Here is a 25298-nt window from a genome sequence, read left to right on the forward strand (position 1 = left end):
ATTCATAAATTCCAATGCCCTGGATCAACTTATCCACACCCCCACCAGGGGCAACAATATCCTAGACCTAGTCATTACCAACATTAGTGACCGTGTTCCAGCACCTGAAGTCAACTCCTCGTTGGTCAGATCCTACCATACGCTAATCACCCTAGATATCCACATCCCATTCCCACCCACCATTAAGGAAACCATGGTAAAAAATTTCTCCCAAGCCACCTTCATGCTTCTTAAGACAGAAGTGGCGAACTTCATGACACCCATGCAGATGGACAATACAGTTATGACAGCTGAATCCTACATAAATGCACTGTATAAGCACTTACACAAGTGCATGGATCGTGCTATCTCAAACAGAACCAAGATGCCATCCTCCAAAAAAAGGAAGACAATCTGGTGGTTCCCTGCCATAAACAAACTCTACAAACAGAAGGAAGAAACTGTTGCAAAAGAGAGTAAAATCCCATGAGTGGAGGAACTCCCTGGTCAGCCTCAGTAAGAAGCTGAGATCCCTTATAAGATCCTCCAAAGCTAGCTATGAAAACAAAATTGCCACTGATTCTAAGGACAACCACAAATCATTCTATAGCTATGTCAAGAATCTCAATGGCAACACCCAGATCTGCTCTGAGTAACAGCACAACGGCATGAAAATTACAGAACCAACTGATATTGCCAACATCCTGCTAGATAGGTTCAGTGCTATCTTTACCCCCCTCTCACCCCCTAAAGGGCCCATATCTATACAAGAAGAATGCAGAATCCCTGTAATCACTACTCTATGCAGGTAAAAGCTGCACTCTCTAAAGCAAAAACACAGCATCCATGGGACCGGACAGCATCCCAGGCTGCGTTTTACACAAACTTCAGAACGAACTGTCTCCCCAACTAAGCACCATGTTCAATCATAGCCTCATGGCAGGCTTTGTGCCCACTGAATGGCATACAGCAACATTTATCCCACCACTGATCCAGGGAACTATCGCCTTATTAGCCCGATGAGCCTGGTCATATCATCATGGAACTCATAAATAAAGACATTGGTAACCTCCAAACTCTGGATCCCACCAAGTTCGGGTTTGTGAAAGGTAGATCATGCCTCCTGAACCTGATCAACTTCTTTGAGGCAAAATTGGAAACTAGACCAGGGGATCTTGATCTGTGAGGAGATAGGAGTTCATCAAGTAGACCTCTTTGCCTCCTCTCTAAACAATAAACAGGCAAGATTCTGCTTCAGAACTCCATGCAAGAAGGCCTGGAAGACAGATGCCTTTTCTTTTTCATGAACAGGAATATTAGTGTAAGCTTTTCCACCCTTTCCAGTAATATCCAGGGTACTGCTTAGGATTCAGAATTAATCCCACAATATCATTGTGGTGACTCCCTTCTGGACCAGACAACTGTGTTTCTCCCTTCTTTTGGAAATGGCCAGGAGCAATTTATAAAAGCTTCCTCACGGACTGGATCTACTCACACAAGAACAGAGGTGTTTGATACAACCCAACATCAATCATCTTCAGTTGACCTACTACACTAATATTCAAAAAATACACCAGAACAATCCCAAAGTATTCTGGTCCTCAAGAAATAAATAAATAAATAAATAAATAAATAAATAAATAAATAAATACAAACATATCCATCCTGGTCAGGCATCTGTTCCTTCCCCCAACAAATAAAAAATGTATACCAACTCAATTTATCTCCTACGTCCCAGATTCTATTCTGTCACTAATTAAAGAGAAGCCACAAGCCCCTCTTACTATCACAGATCTTCCAGGTAGCTATGATACTTTTTCATTTTAAGCTGTCCAGGCTTCCACAATAAGAAAACCATTAAAGAAACTTAAACAAACTACCTTAACAGTATGCACACCCACATAAATAACTTTCTTCAATCAACTTAACCATCTTATTATGCTCACTTTAAATATACATTTTACTGCCTATCACACTTAAACTTTTCTAATATTTTCTTATTATCACCTTTCTGATACCCTTTAATATTTAAAGGCTGACCACTCACTATATAATGATATTAAAATAACCCCCACCCTTCCTGCAACAAGCCTCAGGCTAAAGATGGAAGCATATGCAAATATTTTACTTATACTAAATGGCAATACTTAACATTTTTCTTAGCCTCAACTATACTTTTATTTTTCATAGAACGTTTATATCATGGTGCTTTTCATTATGAAATGTATCAATAACTACTGCCTCTATGTTTGTAATCATCATATTACTTATATAACATTAATGCTTGTATATATATATATATATATATATATTTATATATATATATATATATATATATATATATATATATATATATGTATATATATATATATATATATATACATATATATATATATATATATATATATATATATATATATATATATATATATATATAACCTCTTGTATTTTTATCATGTTATCTGTGGAGCTTTTCTCCTAGAGTGGGTTGTTAACATGTGGGTACATATTTGCCCGTGGCACTGCCTAAGACAATACTTCTTACCACATTTCAGGTATGCCCATTGTGTGTAGGTGTGTAGCTGCGCAAGGCTGCTAGCTGGGTTGGGTGCACGGTCGTACATGGGTGCAGGATACATGCTATGATGGGGCTATTGTGTATTACATTTGCATGCATGAGTTCTGCTTCTGGATATTACGCTTAGACATACGCCGTCCTGTGTATGCGACGTTAGCACGTTGTTGGGTGTGGTACATGTTGCTATGCACATGTTTGCCTGTGTTTAGGTATCTTGTTTCCTTCTTGTTGTTATATCGACACGGCTACCCGGCTGTGTACTCTCACTACTGCTGGTGACCATGCCCATGTCGCTACTTTTATGTCGGTGCGGCGCGCTGACATGCTGCGTACACCTTCACTGGGTATGCCCACTGACAGTGCATTGCGGACGGACACGGTATTACGCTGTATCCTTTGTTCCTTGGACGGGTACACTTAGGGCTTCGTGGGTTGATGTTTGGTTCTCCGCTTTGTTGGGACGGGTACTATGTTGCATAGTCTGCGACGCTTCATTCTCCATGGGCCCTGGCTGGTGCGTTACTATTACGGGCGGCCTGTGGAAGTCAGCACTTTAGGTTGCTCATCGCCCGCCGGCTTGGCCACGCCCGACGATCCTACTTGGCTCGCCACGCGTCCCACGACGCGTGTCTGTGGTTGCGGCGCGCACTCATTACTATGCATATGGCGCTGCTACGCCGACTATTCACTGCACCGCCGGCACAAGCCTTACACCGGCCTTGCGCCGAGCTTCATGAATCCCGGGGAGAGTCAGTGTTTTTGGCCCAGCATAACCATTTCTGTGTTTGACAGTATTCTTTCCCTGGTCCCTCCCCATAAACACTCAGTTTACCAACATGTAGATTTGATATTCATGATGAACAGAACTTGTGCTGCCTGCCTGCAACGAACCAACTCCAGAAACGATATCATACACAAAAGTTTAATGAAGCATAAACATGGTTTGTGCTTTGTCCTTTGATATGATAAGGACTTCTTCTGATAAAATGTACAGAAAATGTGTAGCCTTATAAATCTTCTCATACAAATTACATGTCAAAACTCATCCAGTCAGTAAACTAATTTAATTTATCAAACCTCATTAAAAAAGTTCCAATTAAAAAAAAATATATATATATATATATATATATATATATATATATATATATATTCATATATATAGATAGATAAATTGTTATGGTATATGGTGTAGATCTGTAATCAGAGAAGCCCATTTTAAGGAAAAACTCAAACTTCATCTGCTCAGTACCTGTGGACTGCTTGCAAACCATAGACCCCTTGCACACATTTTTTAGACCATGCATACATGCATGTGTTCTTTGATGTACCATCCTGATTATATTAAATTATATTCCATGTATAATAAATACAGTACCACTTGTTATAGTATGTTTTAAATGTGTAGGTTTGAGCATTTGTCAGGTAAGCAATGAAACAAAATGTATGAATGAACAATGACAACACTACCCATTATAGAACATTTCAAGCAAAAAAAAAAAAAAAAAGCCACTCAGACTTCTGTCATTACAAACCACCAGTATCAATTAATATACAAAATCTATGTTGAAATGAGTCATTTGAATAATTCCCCATTAAGTAGATATATAACTAATGAAGAGGTTGCTGCTGGCCAACAACTTTGTATTTCAGTGCTTTATATACAAATCCAGTGCCTGCTACCCTTGAAGAATAAACTGCTTATATTACATTAAAAAAAAAATTGGCAAGCTGGTAATATTGCAATAGTGAATGGCTGTCAAACCAGCAACAGATTCATAGTTACTAGGCATCTCATCCAAACGAGGACACACTCACAAGTACAATACTTCCAACACAATCCCCCATTAAAGGGGGCACTGCAATATCAGCACTCCAAGTACATGGTGTGGGAGTAGAACTCACAGCCTTCCACACAGAAGACAAGTACACTACCTATGGTGCTACTAACACTGTTTTGAAAAATCTGTAGCAGAAATACTGATGGTCATTTTCTAAACAAAACAGTTACACATTGACAACAGACTGAGTATAAGCAACATACTTATCATGAGCAACAATAAATTTAGCTTCCCTTGAAAGTAAGCATTTCTTGAAAATGCACAGAAAGTCAACAGTCTTTGAAAATGCATAGAAACTCAACAGTCCTTCAAAATACACAGAAAGTCAACATTCTTTGAAAATGTACTGAAACTCAGCAGTCCTTAAAATGCACTGATGACAGTTTGGCAGTTTGTGTGGAGGATTCAAGCTCTAGGGTCCTGTGCTCAAGGTACAGAGTCTGAGCCTGAATGGGTTAACCAACCTGCCACCCTGAGTGGCTGGGGGGGGGGTTACCAAGTGCACATACTAAAGCAAATAGGAGAGTAGCACTAACCTGGAAATCCTGCAAGTTGTCTGCCTGTATTACCTCAAATAACTGTCCCAAGCCTGTGTTTGTACCAAGATCTCTGTCTACCCTATCATGTATGGCATAAATGAGGACTGTACACAGACTGCATGCAGTCGTATTATACCCCATCATGTATAGCATAAATGAGGACTGTACACAGACTGTATGCAGTCGTATTATAACCCATCATGTATAGCATAAATGAGGACTGTACACAGACTGCATGCACTTGTATTATACCCCATCATGTATAGCATAAATGAGGACTGTACACAGACCGCATGCAGTTGTATTATACCCCATACATGTATAGCATAAATGAGGACTGTATACAGACTGCATGCAGTTGTATTATACCCCATACATGTATAGCATAAATGAGGACTGTACACAGACTGCATGCAGTTGTATTATACCACATGCATGTATAGCATGAGGACTGTACACAGACTGCATGCAGTTGTATTATACCCAATGCATGCATAGCACAAATGAGGACTGTACATAGACTGCATGCAGTTATATTATACCCCATCATGTATAGCATAAATGAAGACTGTACACAGACTGCATGCAGTTGTATTATACCCCATACATGTATGCATTGGTCATATGAATGACTGATTTCCTTGGTCTTCATTGTTGACACTGTTCTTGACTGCTAATGCTAAGAATTTCCAGGTGTCAGGTGTCACTAGCATACTGTGTGCACCATCAGGATGTGACCTGTGATAATGCTACAGCCATAAGTTATGTCAGTGTCCTTCTCATGTGGGCTATAATCCTCTAAAGGTTTGATTTGACAGGTTGTCTTCTGATATCACAGTGGTATTCCATTGTAAATGCATTAACAGATTGTCAGAAAAATATGTATTAATGTGTGTATTAGTAATATGCTTAGTGCATTTAGAGCTTGAAAAGGGTTAACACATTTATTCTATTTCATACTGCATAAATCTGTACAAACTGCAGATGCTTTCTGACCTTGTATTGTTAGCTAAAATCTTGCTTGTGCCTTGGAAATTTACTGAGAAGCAGATGATTTCTGCTTATGTTAGGAAAATAATGAATAGAACAATACTACTTGTAAGAAACTTAGACAAGAAGTTCCATTTCTGCTGTGAGAAAATTCACAGCTGTAGAATCTATAGATAATTAGGACAAAGCCTGTTTGAAAATATGAACTGCAATCAGCATTTGCTTGTATCTGAATTAGAAGAGTACCTTGAAATGTAACACTGTACAATGGAAGCTTGTAAACGAATTAGAGCCCACCAAGGCCAGGTTTTTTTTCTCAAAAGTTTCTCACAAATCTAGTCATGTCAGCAGAAAATCTGAGTAACATCTGCTGTAGAACAATACTGAAAGTTGTGTTTGATTACGTCAGCCATAGAAGGCCATGTCTTGTAAAACAGTATAAGAATAAACATACTTCCTGTTAGCAGTTAGACAAATCCTTGTATTTGCATGTTTTTGTCTCCTTGTGGCAAGTAAATAAATATACCTTAACTGAACCTTACATGTATTGGTCTTTGAAGTTTTTCCTTTGACACAGATTTAAGGACATTCTGTCGTAATTTGAACTTAAAATTGATGTTTGGCAATTCTGCAATATCTGTTAATAGCTGGGGTAAATGCTCTAGCACATTTATTCCATTCAGCCATCCTATAGTAACTGCCTTCCATAATATCGGTGAATTGCAGCTATGTAAATACTATAGTAACAAACGGCATTTCAAAAGGTTTTTTTAATTTGATAATGAATGAGAGGGAAGCCCTTAAGGCACTATGTAAAACAATGATATTATTAATAAGGAAGCCGACAAGGGTGGTGCCACTGTTATTTTGGATAAGGATTTATATGTGAGAGCTATGCATACAATACTGTCAAATGGTTCTGCATTTAAAGAAATCTCAAATGCAGATGTTAAAAACTTATTAGTGCAATGAATATACGTATATTTGATTTACAAGCAATGAATGATATCAGTGGAGAATTATTTCAAATTTTCACTGTTCCATGTCCTGTGCTACCCATACTATATGGCCTTCCCAAGATCCACAAATCTACCATCCAACCTCCCATGAGACCAATTGTATCGGGTAGAGGTTGGTCTACTGAACCAATCTCCCTATACCTCCAACACACATTAGCTCACTATCTTAAATATGTGAGGAGTTATAGCAAGGACAGTGGTGATTTCTTACAGCAACTGTATGAGTTCTTTTCTATTAGAGATAATAAACCGTTATTGCTTGTCACGTTAGACATAAGGTCATTGTTTACAGTCGTTCCCATGTCGTATGGTATTGATTCTGTTTGTGAACTATTGTGTACACATTCACCACTTCCTGGGAGGGAGATAGAAACTATTTGTGAACTTTTGGACCTAGTCTTAAGGAACAACGTATTTGTGGTTTACAGCAAATTTTACCATCAAGTCTCTGGTGTTGCAATGGGTACTCCGGTCGCAAATATATATGCGAACCTTGTATTGAATAGATGGGAGCTAGAACATATATATAATGCCCCCAATGTCTATAGCTCTAAGGTGGCTTTTTACAAAAGATTTGTGAATAATGTTTTTCTTGTGTGGGAAGGTCAAGAATTACAACAATATGTGAATAATCTAAATAATAGCACTGAATTCTTGCATTTTACTGTGAATAGTTCTTCTGACTGTATACAATTCTTGGATATTGATATGGAAGTACAGAATTATAGTATTTGGACTTCTGTTTATAGGAAAGCTGTACATACAAATAAATGCCTCCACTGTACTAGTATGCACTATCCCCATGTTTTCAAGGGAATAGTTAAGAGTCAATATAGACGTGTTTGCAAACTTAATACTGACATTGAAAAATGTACACAACTGGATGCTGTTATTGATGAATTTACTGAAAGGAGATATGATAGGAAATTTCTGGTTGTTTTGAAAAAAGAAATTCTTGAGAACAAGGATGTTAGATACCCCCCTTACTTTAGTGAACGATGCACTAATAATCAAATGCAACCTGATTTGGATCCTGTAAATATATTACGCTATCTTACTACATTTAGTAGGTGTCGTGATGGTGTTAGGGATATAATTAACAGCAATTGGTGTATTCTGAGAAGTTGTACTGAATTACAGGGTCTTATTCCTGAAAAAGCTAGATTTTCCTGTCGGAACTGTGAAAGCTTAAAACAAAAACTTTGTTATAAAGATCTAAAAAGTACGAATATGAACCAGCTTATAACAAAGAAAGGAATGGTCCACTGTCATAATTGCAGTTGTTGTGCATCCATTAACAGTGATGTCATATTTACACATCCCAGTAGTGGTGAAATCTATCATATTAAATGTTTTGCAACATGTAATACTTGTTATATTTTCTGTCTTGCAATATGGTGGACCTGTGCAGCCTTCTATGTAGGAAAATCTACTAGACGGCTTAGAGATAGGATTGTAGAACAGAGATCTGACATAAAAAGAAGTAACCTAACAAACACACTAGCCAAACATATTAGCGAGAATGGTCCAACACATAGTTTTACCTGTACAGTGCTAACTGTGCTTCAGAAAACAATTAGGGAAGGTGATATTAATAATAAATTGGAGTTGAAAGAATATGAATGGATTGCACTTTTACAAGCAGATGTTTTACCTGGTGTTAACAAAATGATTACACTCAAACCAGTCCTAAAAAATAGGATGTTATGTTTACGGTAGAACAGTTATTTTTGTTCTGCCTTTAATAAATTAGTTTTTAATTGTTCATTTATATGTTTAATTGGAAATTTGTTTTTATTGGCTGTGTTTTATTGAGTAATTGCTATTTGACTGGTATTTAAGTAACTCACTGGGTTTGCTTTTTATCTTGCACTGAAGAAGGGTTGTTGTACCTGAAAGCTTTGCTCTACCAATAAATGTTTTAGTTGTAGCGGTTTGTTTTTTTGCTGCTATCACAGTGGTATTCTAATTTAATAATTAGATGTATAACATTTCCTCTCCCAGTTGTTTGCATGTAGATTTGTCTCCTTACAGCTAGTTATAGATTTGGACAAGAATAAGGTAGATCAAGGGACTTTAAATTGCCCATAGGTTTGACTGCATGCATGTGTGATATGGAAGAAAGATGTGGAACCTTCTTCCAGTCCCCCTCCTTCCTTTGTCTTGAAAACACTGTAAGTAGTGGTAGCTGTTCATGGGCTCACACAGCTACAATCAAGGACAGAAGCACATATCTGGCACCAAGGTCCAAAAAAACATTAAGCAATATATGAAATCTCTGCCCTGCAGAAATATACAAAACAAGAATATACGCAACTCCAACGCACTCACACACACACACACACACACACACACACACACACACACACACACACACACACACACACACACACACACACACACACACACACACACACACACACACACACACACACACACACACACACGTTGTTCTCCATTAACCTACCCATTCAATGACAACAGCCTAGCAAAAATCCATTAACCTTGCCATTCGACCAGAAAAATCCCGTGCTCCATTCCAGTTTAAATGTACATGCATTCTACTAAAAACACATGTACCGACATTACTAAGGACACACAATGCATGCATCCATAAGAAAGAGTGAGTGTGTTCTTAAGGAAGAAATGTACGTTTTGTGGCACTTTGTCCACTAGGCCCTCCTCCCCCAGCTAGTGGGCCCCCCAAGCCAGTGGGTCCTAGGTAACTGCCTAGCACACCTAGTGATGAATCCAGGTCTGACAGCAATGCAACTGTTCCAAACTTTACATCAACCTACACATCTAAAAGTAAAATTAATGATCAAGTACATCATTGAAACACAAGGGCAACTTACAAGTCAACCATGCCAAACCAAAACCAACTTCAAACACATAAACCACAGACGAGGAAATACATTGCCCAAGCTTCAGTATACTACACACTGTTAGAAATGGTAAAAAGGAGGTGGGATAAACATTTTATATCCTAAAATGCTTCACCTTAGCACCTACCAATAAGAACATTCCCCAGTTCAGGAATGCTGACCAATTATCTTCTTCCTTTCTCCTTTTAGATTTCCTTCCGAGGACTGCATCATATAACTGATTTGTTTGCACTTAAAAACATTCTGCAGTCTCCTTGCTTATTTATCTGTTTAAAAACTTTGAAAAGATGAAAAACCACAAAAAAGTGAATAAAATACCAGAAATAAACGCCACCTTCTATCTGTAAACCAACTCCACAATTTATTGTTAGCGCTTTCGTTCACTCACAATGAAGGAACTTCTTCAGACATCACAATACATTACTTAACAGTTTAAATACCATAGTTAATTATGACATCATAACCACTCCCAAGAACAGTTCCAACCCCCTAAAAAACATTTAAGTAGATATACACAATGAATAAAAATGTATAAATATACATTTAAATACGCATTCTAAAAATTCTACACCTAAAAAACATATGTATATTTGTGTAAATATCTTCAACTCATCCCTACAGCTTTTTATCTGATTAAAGCTTTTAATTTTAAGACACATTTTTAAGGAGCAAGCATCATTTAGACCAGGGAAGGCAAAGGCATTAGTCTTCAATTGCCAAAGTAACTCCCTCTCCTCAAGTCTTAATGACCATGGTCCCCCCTAGGGCTAACATCCATTTTTTCTACAATAATATGGTGAAAATAATGATCAACCTGTTCCAATATATGCCTTGCTAGAGCATTGTTTTATCCTGTTTACTTATACCATACTGATGCTCATAAATCCTTTGCTTGAAATACCTCTATGTCTTCCCAATCTAGAACGCTGGGCATTGTTGGCATCTTGCTAAATAAATTACCCCTTTTGTGTTGCAATTATATTTTCCTGCCAAGGTAAATTTCATGTTCCCTATATTAACCAAGGGGGCCACGTCTATATATTTACAAACAGGGCATCTGTAGTCAATTTTTTCAATTATTTCACTCCTCCCACTGGGAATATTAATTGTGGTTATTTGTTGTTCAGATAACACTAACCATCTGTTTAAATTTGGTAGAAAATGTCCTAGTTTTCTTTTACTCCCAACTTCCCCTATAATCTCATCCAACAAAAGGGGAGGATAACCTCTCCTAAAAAAACATCCCTTTCAAGTTATCACACTCTGTGTTAAAGTCTGAATCCAGAGTAGTCATTCTGGCCGCCCTGACAAGTTGACCTTTTACTACGGCCTTTTTCTGGTAAAAGAGATGATTACTGTTGAAGTGGAGGAAGTCATTTGAATATGTAGGCTTTCTATAAATCTTAACAGTATACCTACTATTATTTATATCTTTAGCTAACTAAATATCCAAATAGGGCATTGCTTGAATCTCATAATAGAATGTAAAATCCAAGAAAAATGTCATGTTACATAAAACTTCCATAAAATCTTTAGCGTCCCCTATATTTCCATAAAAAAATAGGAACATATCATCCAGGTACCTAGTGTACCATTGGACTCTCTTACCAAATATCTCATATTGAAAAATATCTCTCTTTTTAAAAACTTTCATTTTGTGGCTCACTGCTAGTTTTCTACTGTGATAAACATTTCTGTAGTGTTTACTATCTAAAAAAGTGTAGGTTAGTAGCTGTAATATAGTCCCAGTTCAGATTTGCTGTCTCTGGGCCTGTTTGTTTTTGCAGTGGTTGTTCTGAGCACATGCCCAGGCCATCTTGAATTAGCAGAAGCCTTTCTTTACTTTTATGGCACGATTGTGCTGATTGGCTGCTGGCTGTTAGAGATTGGATTGTCTTGCTGTTATACTTGGTGGCTTTGCAGTTGCCCGCCCCTACTGTAAATTTGATCTTGGATACTTCTCCTAGTCTAGTGTCATTAGCTCATTCTACCTAATACAGAGAGAACAGTTGAGAAGGCCAGCCCACTTAGTTTGCTAACCTTAAATTATCTTCTGCTTCTCCTTTCTCCCTTTCCTTTACAAAAAAAAAACTTTGCCAGAATCTTCCTGTGTTCTGCTTAACTGTAACAAAAAATAAACTTGTTTCCTGCCTTTGCTGTATCCTGGACTGTTTGTAAACACCTGAGCCCCCCAAGCCTGTCTGTGTTGGAGGGAAGCCTGCTAGCTTATCAGTGGGAGTGGTAAACATTAGGTAGCCTATCTACCACATAAAGAGTGGTTTCTGGCCCAGAAATTGTAGTTATTGGTCATTTGGGCAGTTTTTCCATCTCTCTCAACTTCCTGATTTAAAAGCCTGCATTTGCACTTGCCCCCCCCCCATAACTAATCTAGTCCAGATACAGATTTGCTATACCCAGGCCTGTATGTAAGCTCCTGAGCTCCCCCAAGCCTTTCTGTGTTGGAGGGAAGCCTGCTAGTGAGAGTGCACTAGGTAACCTATCTACCTGATAAGGAGTGGTTTCTGGCCCAAAAATTGTAGTTATTGGCCATTTGGGCCATCTCTCTCAACTTTCTGATTTAAAAGCTCACATTTTTACTTGTTTCTTTCCTGTAACTAGTCTAGTCCAGATACAGATTCTTAGTTTTAGCACTTGAATTTGCATAGTCATGCCCAGCATTTGTTCAGAACTTGTTGTAAGCACTAAATAAGTTGCAAATTACTACAGCACTCAGTTTTCCTCATTACCTAGAGGAAAACAAGTATTTGTACTTATTTTCTTCACTTGCTTAGAGAAAAACAGCTCTTGTACTACTTTCCTCACTTGTCTAGAGGAAAATATTTTTTTATTCAGGCATATGCAAGGGTCAGCTCCCAATCTTCCTTCCTGTCTATCAGATGAATCTGGGCATCTTGGGGCAATGTAGCAATTGCCTCATGTAAACAGGCAACCCTCCCCTCCTACCATCCAACACTACAACCTGTGAGAGATGCACGTATCTAGCCAAACTGGAGGTAATGCTCTCTCCAACCAAGACTGAAATTGACAGTCAAGAGGAAAAGATAAACACTTGCACCACACCACACTCCTCACATAGTCCCACTAAACCTACACCACCAAAATCTGCACATAGAACACAAAAACATTCACAGAGGCACTCAATAATAATCTGCTCAAGCAACAGAGACCTCCAAAACAGAAAGGCAAGCAACCTCCACCCCTCAACACAACACAAATGACACATAGCCCACAGACTCAGTGTGCCACTCAACCACAACCCATAAGGCAAAACAACGTATTCAACACACTAGTCATAGATGACTCTATAGTCAGGCACACTGATATCCCACTCACCAGGCTAAACAAGGAGAAGGTTACTGTCAGGTGCCAGGATCCGCCACATAACCCATGCACTCAGGTCACTCCACAACAGATATGACTCTGTCATTGTCCATGTTGGTGTGAATGACCTGAGATGTACCTCCCTGAACTACATGAAAAGAGACATGGAAGAGCTCTCCGATCTTGTAGCCCAGGCAGGTATGACCCTAGCCCTGAGTAGCATCTTGCCATTGCCCAGAATGATACCACAGTACAAGGAAAAAATTATTGACTTCAACAATTGGCTAAGCTTCTGGTGTCATTCTAAGGGGAACCAGTATTTGTCTGCCTGGGATGACATGGTTGACAGACCACGATGCTTTGCCAGAGATGGCCTTCACCTGTCACTCCTGGGATTCTGGATACTGGCTAAGGCTCTTGCCACCCCTATAGTGCCTTTTTTAGGCAGGGTTCAAATGACAAATTCACCACCATAACAGGAACAGACAAGCAAAAACTGAGGGTAATGCTACTCAGTGCTAGAAGTCTAAATCTCAAAATGCATGCACTCGAGGCACTCTTTAAAATGGAGAACATCGATATCTGTGCAGTGACTGAGGCCTAGTTCAAGGCTGTAGAGAGCATCCCTGCATTACCAGGCTATAACTAATACCACACTTTTCGGCCATCTAACCTGGACCGGAACACCAAAGGCAGAGGTGTGACCATATTCATTAAAGATATCCACACCTCCAGGCTAGTTGCTCAGCATAATGCATCTGAGGTTATCTTAGTGCAACTAACTCTGGGCAAACCTGCAATCCAAATTGTAGCTTGCTACAGATTCCCCACCATGCCCCAGGATTCCCACCCCTCTTTTCTTGATATACTGGAAAATATTAGGGTTCAACCAAACACCCTAATAATGGGCAATTTCAACTACCCCACCATAAACTAGGAAAACTACTCATGTACCAACTCTTTTGCTCAACGCTTTCTGGAATTCATAAATTCCAATGCCCTGGATCAACTTATCCACACCCCCACCAGGGGCAACAATATCCTAGACCTAGTCATTACCAACATTAGTGACCGGTGTTCAACACCTGAAGTCAACTCCTCGTTGGTCAGATCCTACCATACGCTAATCACCCTAGATATCCACATCCCATTCCCACCCACCATTAAGGAAACCATGGTAAAAAATTTCTCCCAAGCCACCTTCATGCTTCTTAAGCCAGAAGTGGCGAACTTCATGACACCCATGCAGATGGACAATACAGTTATGACAGCTGAATCCTACATAAATGCACCGTATAAGCACTTACACAAGTGCATGGATCGTGCGATCTCAAACAGAACCAAGATGCCATCCTCCAAAAAAAGGAAGACAATCTGGTGGTTCCCTGCCATAAACAAACTCTACAAACAGAAGGAAGAAACTGTTGCAAAAGAGAGTAAAATCCCATGAGTGGAGGAACTCCCTGGTCAGCCTCAGTAAGAAGCTGAGATCCCTTATAAGATCCTCCAAAGCTAGCTATGAAAACAAAATTGCCACTGATTCTAAGGACAACCACAAATCATTCTATAGCTATGTCAAGAATCTCAATGGCAACACCCAGATCTGCTCTGAGTAACAGCACAACGGCATGAAAATTACAGAACCAACTGATATTGCCAACATCCTGCTAGATAGGTTCAGTGCTATCTTTATCCCCCTCTCACCCCCTAAAGGGCCCATATCTATACAAGAAGAATGCAGAATCCCTGTAATCACTACTCTATGCAGGTAAAAGCTGCACTCTCTAAAGCAAAAACACAGCATCCATGGGACCGGACAACATCCCAGGCTGCGTTTTACACAAACTTCAGAACGAACTGTCTCCCCAACTAAGCACCATGTTCAATCATAGCCTCATGGCAGGCTTTGTGCCCACTGAATGGCATACAGCAACAGTTATCCCACCACTGATCCAGGGAACTTTCGCCTTATTAGCCCGATGAGCCTGGTCATATCATCATGGAACTCATAAATAAAGACATTGGTAACCTCCAAACTCTGGATCCCACCAAGTTCGGGTTTGTGAAAGGTAGATCATGCCTCCTGAACCTGATCAACTTCTTTGAGGCAAAATTGGAAACTAGACCAGGGGATCTTGATCTGTGAGGAGATAGGAGTTCATCAAGTAGACCTCTTTGCCTCCTCTCTAAACAATAAACAGGCAAGATTCTGCTTCAGAACTCCATGCAAGAAGGCCTGGAAGACAGATGCCTTTTCTTTTTCATGAACAGGAATATTAGTGTAAGCTTTTCCACCCTTTCCAGTAATATCCAGGGTACTGCTTCGGATTCAGAATTAATCCCACAATATCATTGTGGTGACTCCCTTCTGGACCAGACAACTGTGTTTCTCCCTTCTTTTGGAAATGGCCAGGAGCAATTTATAAAAGCTTCCTCACGGACTGGATCTACTCACACAAGAACAGAGGTGTTTGATACACCCCAACATCAATCATCTTCAGTTGACCTACTACACTAATATTCAAAAAATACACCAGAACAATCCCAAAGTATTCTGGTCCTCAAAAAATAAATAAATAAATAAATAAATAAATAAATAAATAAATAAATAAATACAAACATATCCATCCTGGTCAGGCATCTGTTCCTTCCCCCAACAAATAAAAAATGTATACCAACTCAATTTATCTCCTACATCCCAGATTCTATTCTGTCACTAATTAAAGAGAAGCCACAAGCCCCTCTTACTATCACAGATCTTCCAGGTAGCTATGATACTTTTTCATTTTAAGCTGTCCAGGCTTCCACAATAAGAAAACCATTAAAGAAACTTAAACAAACTACCTTAACAGTATGCACACCCACATAAATAACTTTCTTCAATCAACTTAACCATCTTATTATGCTCACTTTAAATATACATTTTACTGTCTATCACACTTAAACTTTTCTAATATTTTCTTATTATCACCTTTCTGATACCCTTTAATATTTAAAGGCTGACCACTCACTATATAATGATATTAAAATAACCCCCACCCTTCCTGCAACAAGCCTCAGGCTAAAGATGGAAGCATATGCAAATATTTTACTTATACTAAATGGCAATACTTAACATTTTTCTTAGCCTCAACTATACTTTTATTTTTCATAGAATGTTTATATCATGGTGCTTTCATTATGAAAATGTATCAATAACTACTGCCTCTATGTTTGTAATCATCATATTACTTATATAACATTAATGCTTGTATATATATATATATATATATATATATATATATATATATATATATATATATATATATATATGTATATATATATATATATATATATATATATATATATATATATATATATATAACCTCTTGTATTTTTATCATGTTATCTGTGGAGCTTTTCTCCTAGAGTTTGTACTGAAAAAAGTGTCTTTCTGGCCCCAGTCAGCCTTTCCTGGTCCACAAATGGAAATAAATAAATAAACATAGGTGCATACATTTTCTTACTAAAAAAAGGAGAGTCATAGATATGGTTTATTGCTTTAAATGCTAATAAATAGGATGCAGGGAGTTGCATATCATGTGACACATTTTCTTCTGGAGTGTTCACCCTAATTAGACCTCATGGAGGTTAATCACATCTACACTGTCCCTGTGCTGTTTACTTAAAATCCTGACATACCCTACAGACATCACAACACAAAAGTTGGTTTACTGAGGCTTGGTTCAGTCAGTAACACCTCTGCAAATTATATGGATACCATTATTTTAATTTATTGTCACATATTATTTTGAGTGGTACTGATTAAAGAATTTTCTGTTTTTCATGTGTTTGTTTTTAAGCCTGTTTTTTAGTTTCTTTTTATTTGATGAGGAGATGAACACTTCTTTCCTGCATTTATTAGTGTACAAGCTTTTGTGCACTTTCTACAATGATGATAAATAGAAACAGTTTTTACCTAATATGACAGATTTTTTTTCTCTGTACTTGGTTGTTTTCTTCTTAATGAAGATTTAAGATGGCAACCATATATTAATAAATTTAACCTTGTCAATGTTGATTAGAAGAAATTACACTGCTGAGTGTCTTCTCTATTTAGGCTTGGATTTTTTCAGAAAAATATTTTCTGTCCATTTAGAACTCCCTTTTAAGAATATACTCACTTTGTAAAATAACATTGCCTATAATGTATTTTCCTTTAAACTGTATTTAGGCTGTGTTATTTGCCATATAGCCTGTCTCTGTATTTCAGCTTTATAAAATATGACTCAGTGCATGACTGAAGAAGTCTAGTACTTTCTTGTTTAACATATGAATGATTGCTTCTTCAAAAGCTGTTTGTCAATATGAATACAAATGTCTTATTTCATACATGTTGCATAACTAAACAATATCCAAGTCACAAATGAAATAACCAACTTTTATACAACTAAATCTTACTGAGTGTGTTACCCCTTCAGATAAATACCTAAAATCCTCCTACATGACTTTTATTTCCTACATTTTCACTTCTATACTCTTCTATTCTGCATCGATCTATTATAATTATAAATGTTATTCAGATTCATAATATTTTACAGTCGAACACACACACACGTACACATACATATAAGGTACAAATGGTCGAAATTAAAAAGACTCAACGTACATGTGATTTCATGTACATTTGACTGAAAAGCCATTTCATTGAAAACATTCACCTCACAAATACACCACATGAAAGCTTTTTTTTTATGGGGGCCAATCCCCCCTGCACTCCCCTCACCCCCTCTTAATCATATATTATAACCCCATGATTGCACAATACTGTACTTACATAATTAGAGTTATGTGTGTTTTAACCTGCTGGTGTAACAATATTTATTTATTTTTGCATGTGTTCTTATTTTTCCTAAATTTCTTTGTTGTATATCCCACTTGGAATGACACTGTAATAGGCCATGCATCATCAGTGCTATATCCTGGTAAAGAAATGAAAATAGATAAACTGAATGAATGAATGAATTAAGTGGTAACTAAATAAATAAATAAAAACATACATACAAAGGCAGACTGGTAAATGAGAAAAGGTAATATGTTGTTTTGTGGGTAACTAAAAGGTACCAGGCATCATTAGATAATTGGAGAAGTATTCTGTTCAGACTCCTGATATGATTATTCCCATTCTAAATCGAGTGCCTCTTGGAAGTGGAAACATTTTGTATATTTATTTATTTAATGCACTAGAAAAGCACAACACTGGGTGCAGACACACTCACAGATAAATTAGATGCATTTCATGTGAGCAGCTCAAGCATTCTGTTCTGAAATTTAAGGTAACCATGAACTGTAACTAACATAACCTTCTGTGCGTATACACTCATCCATGCACTTATAAATATTTCCATTTAGCAGGGGTAGAAGTTGTAAAACTTCAACAACAGTGCACAATAGACAGTTATATGATGTCTTTATAAATATTGTTTTCCCCATCCAAAGTGTAAGAAACAGGTTTAATATACAACTTGTTTTTATTCTTATTTCTAGACTGAAGCATTACCCACAGAAACAAGATGATATCAAGAATTGCAGAAAACTACTTTCAAAACTATCTTTTTATCTTCACTACTCTGTGTATACACATGCTTTTGCATAACATGTATTGCTTTTGTCCTATTTTTAATTGTTTGAAAAACAGAAGAAAAGATTGATTCTTGTCAAAATGGCTATGGACGGATTCATTGTTTACCAATTTAAGGGGCTGAAGACACTCCTTAAAATTTTACAGCTGACATATTTTTAAAAGATAGAAGGTACAGAATTGTATCCCCACTTGCATGATGTTCTTTTACATTTTCATAGCCTGTAACAGAAGTCATCACCTAACAAAGCTACAAACTGGAAATCCTGAGCAGTTTACAAGGTCAAATGCATGCTGACTACATGAAAAGAAGACTGACACAAGGACTAGTCCTTTGTTTAGTGACATAATTAGTTGTTGTAAAACTACCATTAGAAAGACGCAGAAAGTTTTCACTAAGATGGAAAAGGAACCTCATACTTAGTACAAAATGAATGGAAAGGGAATGGAGCTAACCACCACCATCTGAAGCTTGTGATACAAATGTTACCACTTCATAGAATAGGTCTTGGTATTATCAGGCACTGTTACTAGACGTTACAATTATAAAAGATTACTTAAGATCATCTCCATAGATTCACCATGCATAAGTGAATTCTGAAAACAAAAATGATTGGTACATTATATTTGAAGAAAGCTAAAAATTATTGACATATCTGCCTTCCAATCTGTATAAATGAAACATAATCATTGGATTTGAAAAATGTCATCTTTCAGTATATGGTTATTAGCCCTTAGTTTAATTGTAAGCCCCTGTCTGTTGAACAACATAACCAGTCTGTGTTTCAGTGCTTATATTTTTATAAGGATCAAAGTCAGTAAAAGAGATGACTGTTTTAACACTAATTGTCATTGAAGAGGTACTGTGTAGTGGATTATATGGATGATGCTATACCTATAGTTTCATGATAAAAATGACTGAGGCATGGCCACTCGTTTAAGTATGACCTCACAGCATTCATTGTGGTGTCTGATTACCACTAAGGATTATGTCTCACTACTACTGTACTTAGTAAAGGTAACTATTGGTAATGAGGGTGTGGGGAACAAGTTATTATGCTACCAGTGAATAGCCATTAGTTATGAGTGCATGAAGAAGAGGCTGGTTGGTACATTATTAGTGAAATTGCATATTATTCTTGCCTGTTGGACCCAACTATACCTGAAAAAGGATTTTTGGAACAGTGTAACAACCCACTTAAATGGTAAATAAATAAATAGATAAATAAATAGAAGATAACTGGCAGACCATCTGTGCAAGGGTCTGTGCAACTAACAAAGATGACTTGATCTACATCCTGTTTTTTGGGGGAGGTGGGGGGTTGGGAGGCATAATCCCACTTCATTGAGTTATGTATGATAGATTTTCTCTTTCTTAAAATGTAAGTATCTATGTTTACTTAAGCACAGTAATGGGATAGTAGTATCACCATCACTGGTCAAATCCAACCATGCTATGAAACATTCAGTATGGAGGTTAAACCTGATCTACCATCAAATTCTTTTGTTTTATAAATCTTTCAAGGGTAATGTAATTCTATTACATCTAGCTGATGGCCTAATGACATTTAAGGACTTTCTCCCCTTGATGACCCTGTCTCATACAATGCTACATTCAATGACAATTTTTATGCTCACTTAAATGATTTAAGTTGAAGCATTCATTCTCATCAGACACAAATACAAAGCCAAGAAGGAAATGTCATGTTGGAATCCTAGTATAAGCAAATTATACAATAAAAGGAAAATGCATTGTCAGTGAGAAACTAAATACCCAAGTCTCTAAAAGTGAACTCAAAAAGATAAAGACCTTAGAAGCAAAATCAAATCATCCTATGAAAATTAAGAGCTAAAATTTGTGAGCTATGTAAAGGGTCAGAAAACTACTTGGAAGTAATACCCAATACTGCACTGAGCTAATATATAACAGCAATGCATACTCATCCTCAAAGGACATAGCTAACATATTAGCTAATAAAATTATTTCTGATGTTACCCCCTTATTTCTCCCTAACTTTCCTCTCCATATTACCATTCTCACATCTCTCTTCAGATCACCTCTGCACAAGTCTTGAAGGTAGAATACTTGCTCCATGATCCCTATAGCCTACTTGTTCTTTCCTGAGGCAAGAGCTGATCATGAAAACAGTGCTATTATCCATTGTGGAAAATGGTTATAGAGCAGAGCCATCATCCATTGAAGACAAGGGTTATAGAGCAGTGCCATCATCCATTGAGAACAAAGGTTATAGAGCAGTGCCTTAATCCATTGAGGTCAAGGGTTATATTAGAGCAGTGCCATCATCCATTGAGGACAAGGGTTATAAACAGTGCCATCATCCATTGAGGAAAAAGGTTATAGAGCAGTGCCATCATTCATTGAGGACAAGGATTATAGAGCAGTGCCACAATCCATTGAGGACAAGGGTTACATTAGAGCAGTGTCATCATTCATCGAGAACAGGAGTTATAGAGCAGTGCCATCATCCATTCAGGACAAGGGTTATAGAGCAGTGTCATCATCTATTGAGGACAAAGATTATAGAGCAGTGCCACAATCCATTGAGGACAAGGGTTAAATTAGAGAAGTGTCATCATTTATTGAGAACAGGAGTTATAGAACAGTGCCATCATCCATTGAGGAAAAGGGTTATAGAACAGTGCCATCATCCATTGAACACAAGGGTTATAGAGCACTGCCATCATCCATGGAGGACAAGGGTTATAAAGCAGTGCCATCATCTACTGAGAACAAGGGTTATAGGGCAGTGCCACCATCCATTGAGGACAAGGGTTCTTAGAGTAGTGCTATTATCAATTGAGGACAAGGGTTCTTAGAGTAGTGCCATTATCTATTGAGGACAATGGTTTTAGCTTATAGTCCTTAACTCCTTTATACATGCCCAGTAAGCTACTATAGGTTGGAAATATGCTTAGATGTGATTTTTCTCTGTCACATTGTATTGTGTGTGTGTGTGTGTGTGTGTGTGTGTGTGTGTGTGTGTGTGTGTGTGTGTGTGTGTGTGTGTGTGTGTATGTGTGTGTGTGTGGTATGTGTTTTGAGTTTAGTAGGAGTTTGTGATGTTGCATAAGAATTGAAGTAGTTATCATCAAAGTATATGGTTGCCTACAGAGTTGTATAAAGAGATAACTGAATACTAAGTTGTGTGTTATATATCATATTATAAACTGTGTTAGAATGATTGCTTTTTAAAGATTTAAGGCATATTAGATGAATGGTAAAGCAAGTGCAAGCAGCCAGATTATAGAGGTGGAATTTTAATGACTGAATACTGGAAGAGTGGAAATGTTCATGCTGTATAGGGAGGAGGAGGGAGATCCAGAGTTTTGGTCCAGTAAATGAGAATGTATGGGATATGCATTAAAAATGGTGAGGAAGGACAGAGAGTTCAGATTTAAAGACTGTGGATGGTGTAAGTGATCCTAAGTGCAATTTTGGTTGGAGATTTTGTTGCTAGGATTTGATGAAGGTTGAATTGAAGGAGTATGCAGAGGATTGTAGATGGGATATTTGATACTGAAATGGAATGTTGCACCAGCTTGGGGACAAACTAATAAAGAAATTAGCTTTGTTTAGGCATATCTGTAGTTTTTCAATATTTCAGTGATTTAATGGTTAATGGCAAAGTATATCAAAGTGTAAGATCTTATAAGAAGTTTATTGGTTTCCTTTGTATTACAATACAGTTGAAAAGCACGTGAGAGAAGGAGTTATGGAATATGGCATAGTAAATAAGTTTTCTTGAAACCTAAGATTGTACATTCATTACTTTAAAGAATCATGAAGACTGCCGTACATGAGAAGCACACTTTATTTGGTTGACATATAATCAAATTTCAAGTCAAGTAGTGAAACTGGTCAAATATTTTTGTTTTGTTTTGGAAACGGGATATTTTGTTGTTTATATGAATTACATGGAATCCAGAGCAGAATGCAGCAGTCTGTCTGTCTGTGAGACTTTTTAAAAGGGTGTACCTGATAGTGAGAGGATAGGGGCAAGGGAGATTATGGAAGACATTTTGTTGTGTGTACCTAAAAGCATGACATTTGTTTTTAATGTTTGTTAGACATAAGGATGTTACTAACACAGTGAGAGAGAGAGAGAGAGAGAGAGAGATATTGACAGTTTTTTAGTAATGTTGTTATGGAGGTTGTTAGTAAACCAGAAGGCAAGAATGTCAGCATAAAGAAGTGTATTCTGGGAAGAAAGCACACCGGAGATTTTGTTAATGAAGCATGAAAATACAAATGACCCTGTTACGGACGCTTGTGAAAAAACAGTGGTTAGTGAGATGGGTGAGAAAAGGGTACTGTTCGAAAGCTCTCTTATCTTTCTGTCTCTTAAGTATTATTGGATCCAGTGTGTTTCAGAGGTGATGATACCAAAGTATGGCAATAGTTGTAGTTTGTTTATGTGACATGGAGTCAAAAGCCATTGGCAAGGACACTGAATATAGATTTTGCCTGATTGCTGTGATTCATGCTTCGGTATACGTTATCAGCAAATGTGAGACATGTTCTTGTGGTGTTGGGGATCCTTTGGGGACTCATGTTGGTTACAGATAAATAGCTTAATTAACTCAGGGTTCTGTATGAGTTGAGTGGACATACCCTATTCTGGTAACTTGATAGAAGGGAGAGGATATAGTCTTGCACTGATCTGTTGAGAAGGGATGAGAGATTTTAGGTAATGGAATTGTTCTCACTGTTTCCTTGGGTGCCTGTTGAAATTCTAAGACCTATAACTGTGATCCTCAGAAGAGAGGAGTAGAAAGGGCATATATGGAGAATATATACTAAATATATGCCTTTGATGCATTGTAGTATTCCCCATACTTTGATGGGTAGCGGCAGGGTTTTGAAGAGTTCCCTCATTGCGGGGGGGGGGGGGGGTCAGGAGAAGCAAAGCTGCCTGCACACAATGCTTTAAGGTCTAATAATGCATTTCACTATTTGTTGTTGAATTTCAGTTATTTTTTAAAGCACTGGTACTCATATGATTGGGTCTCCCACTTCCAACAGGAAGCTGTTGCCATCATTCATGGAAGATCCTTGTGGATAAGAATGTGGTTATTATATTTTTGAAGAGTGGGGACATTATTTTATTTCTTGCATATTTAAATTAGGCATGAGTAAATTTATTTGGGTTGGGATTCAGTGTCATTTTTTAACAGACTGACATAAGTGCTGATAACAGAACTCTCTTAATTAATTGCTAAGGGTGAATAAATAGCAACTGTCCTCACTAGAATATGATATGAAGTGATTCCTTTTTTTCCCTTTCTTCATTGCTTTCCTGTCCATACTTGTCAAAGATGCAGTCACAAGCCAGGAACATTCCAGTGGGTTACATTTTTGAATAATGCCCTGATCATCTGGACTTTAGTATATACTTTAGTATCCATTAGTCAGCGTTCGGTTTTAGCCATATATGATACACATAATCAAAAAACTGATTCCTATTAATAAAATCAATGCAAATTTTTCAAAAAGTAAACAAAATGATGGTGATGGTCATGAACTAGATCCCTGTGAACATTCAGACAAGTGTGCCTCATAAACCAATGAGCACTTTAAGTTCATTGTTTATTCATGTAATTGCTTATGCTGATTAAATATTCTCCTTGTTTGTTTTAGCTGCTTTTATATGAAGCAGAACAAACTGCTGAAACGTTCTTGCATTTCTCCAGCAAAGGCACTAGAAACTGCCATTATCTGCTGATGTGCAAAGCACAGCAGAAAGGTCTCAGTGCGCTGCATCTGGGTAAACCATGCTCTCTTGTGAGAGTAATGTTAGCATATTTTATGTGACTTAGATTTACAATTTGTAGGATACATCTTCTACAAAATGTAGAAAGTGACTGTTTTCTCGAAATATACTATTTTTAGGTGAATGAATGTGGAGAATACATCCAATGGTTTTGTCTGCCTGGCCATCTGTCAAGCTTTGTTTTATTTTCTACTAATAACATATATTCTGCCATGAATAAGCACTGCTGCACTGATGGAAGTGGACAAACATTGCACACCAACATGGTGCGGTATTATGTTGCTGACTGTAGATTAAAGAAAGGAGAGATTTATGTCAGATAAGGTCAGCACTTATTTTCATCTGTTAGAAACTCCAGAAACTCCCACACCAAGTTGAAAAAATACACTGATCAGTAGACTGACATAGCCAAATGTAATGAAAGTTAGTCCCCCATATGAAATATCTATGGAATGGCATTATGATGTTCTCTTTGCACTGTATGCAGAAGTAAATATGAACATTTATTGCATGTTTTCTAATAATTATGATTCTTGTTATATAATACTTGTCTTACTATGCATAATATACTGAAATCAGCTACTATCTAACCTTTGTTTTCTCATTTTTAAATGTTGCAGTAATAAAATTTCTCATTTGCCTCCATGTTTTTATTTAGAATTGTGAGGTAAGTAAGCTTTAAAAATGCTAATTGTGTAGACAATTTGATAAAGTTA

General features: G+C 37.4%; 1 protein-coding gene across 2 annotated transcripts in view; it reads left to right on the forward strand.

Moving 5' to 3' along the window:
• LOC122809074 (complement factor properdin) overlaps positions 1–25222 on the forward strand; it is a 460550-nt gene extending 435328 nt beyond the window's left edge. For both annotated transcript variants that reach the window (XM_044080290.1, XM_044080291.1), the window contains one exon: positions 18697–25222. The gene's annotated coding sequence lies outside the window, so the exon portion shown is untranslated. The remainder of the gene's footprint in view (positions 1–18696) is intronic.
• The last annotated feature ends 76 nt before the right edge of the window (positions 25223–25298 follow it).

Source organism: Protopterus annectens, chromosome 8.part0 (assembly GCF_019279795.1).
Source record: "Protopterus annectens isolate FY-2018-M chromosome 8.part0, PAN1.0, whole genome shotgun sequence".
In the NCBI taxonomy this organism is placed as follows: Eukaryota; Metazoa; Chordata; order Ceratodontiformes; family Protopteridae; genus Protopterus; species Protopterus annectens.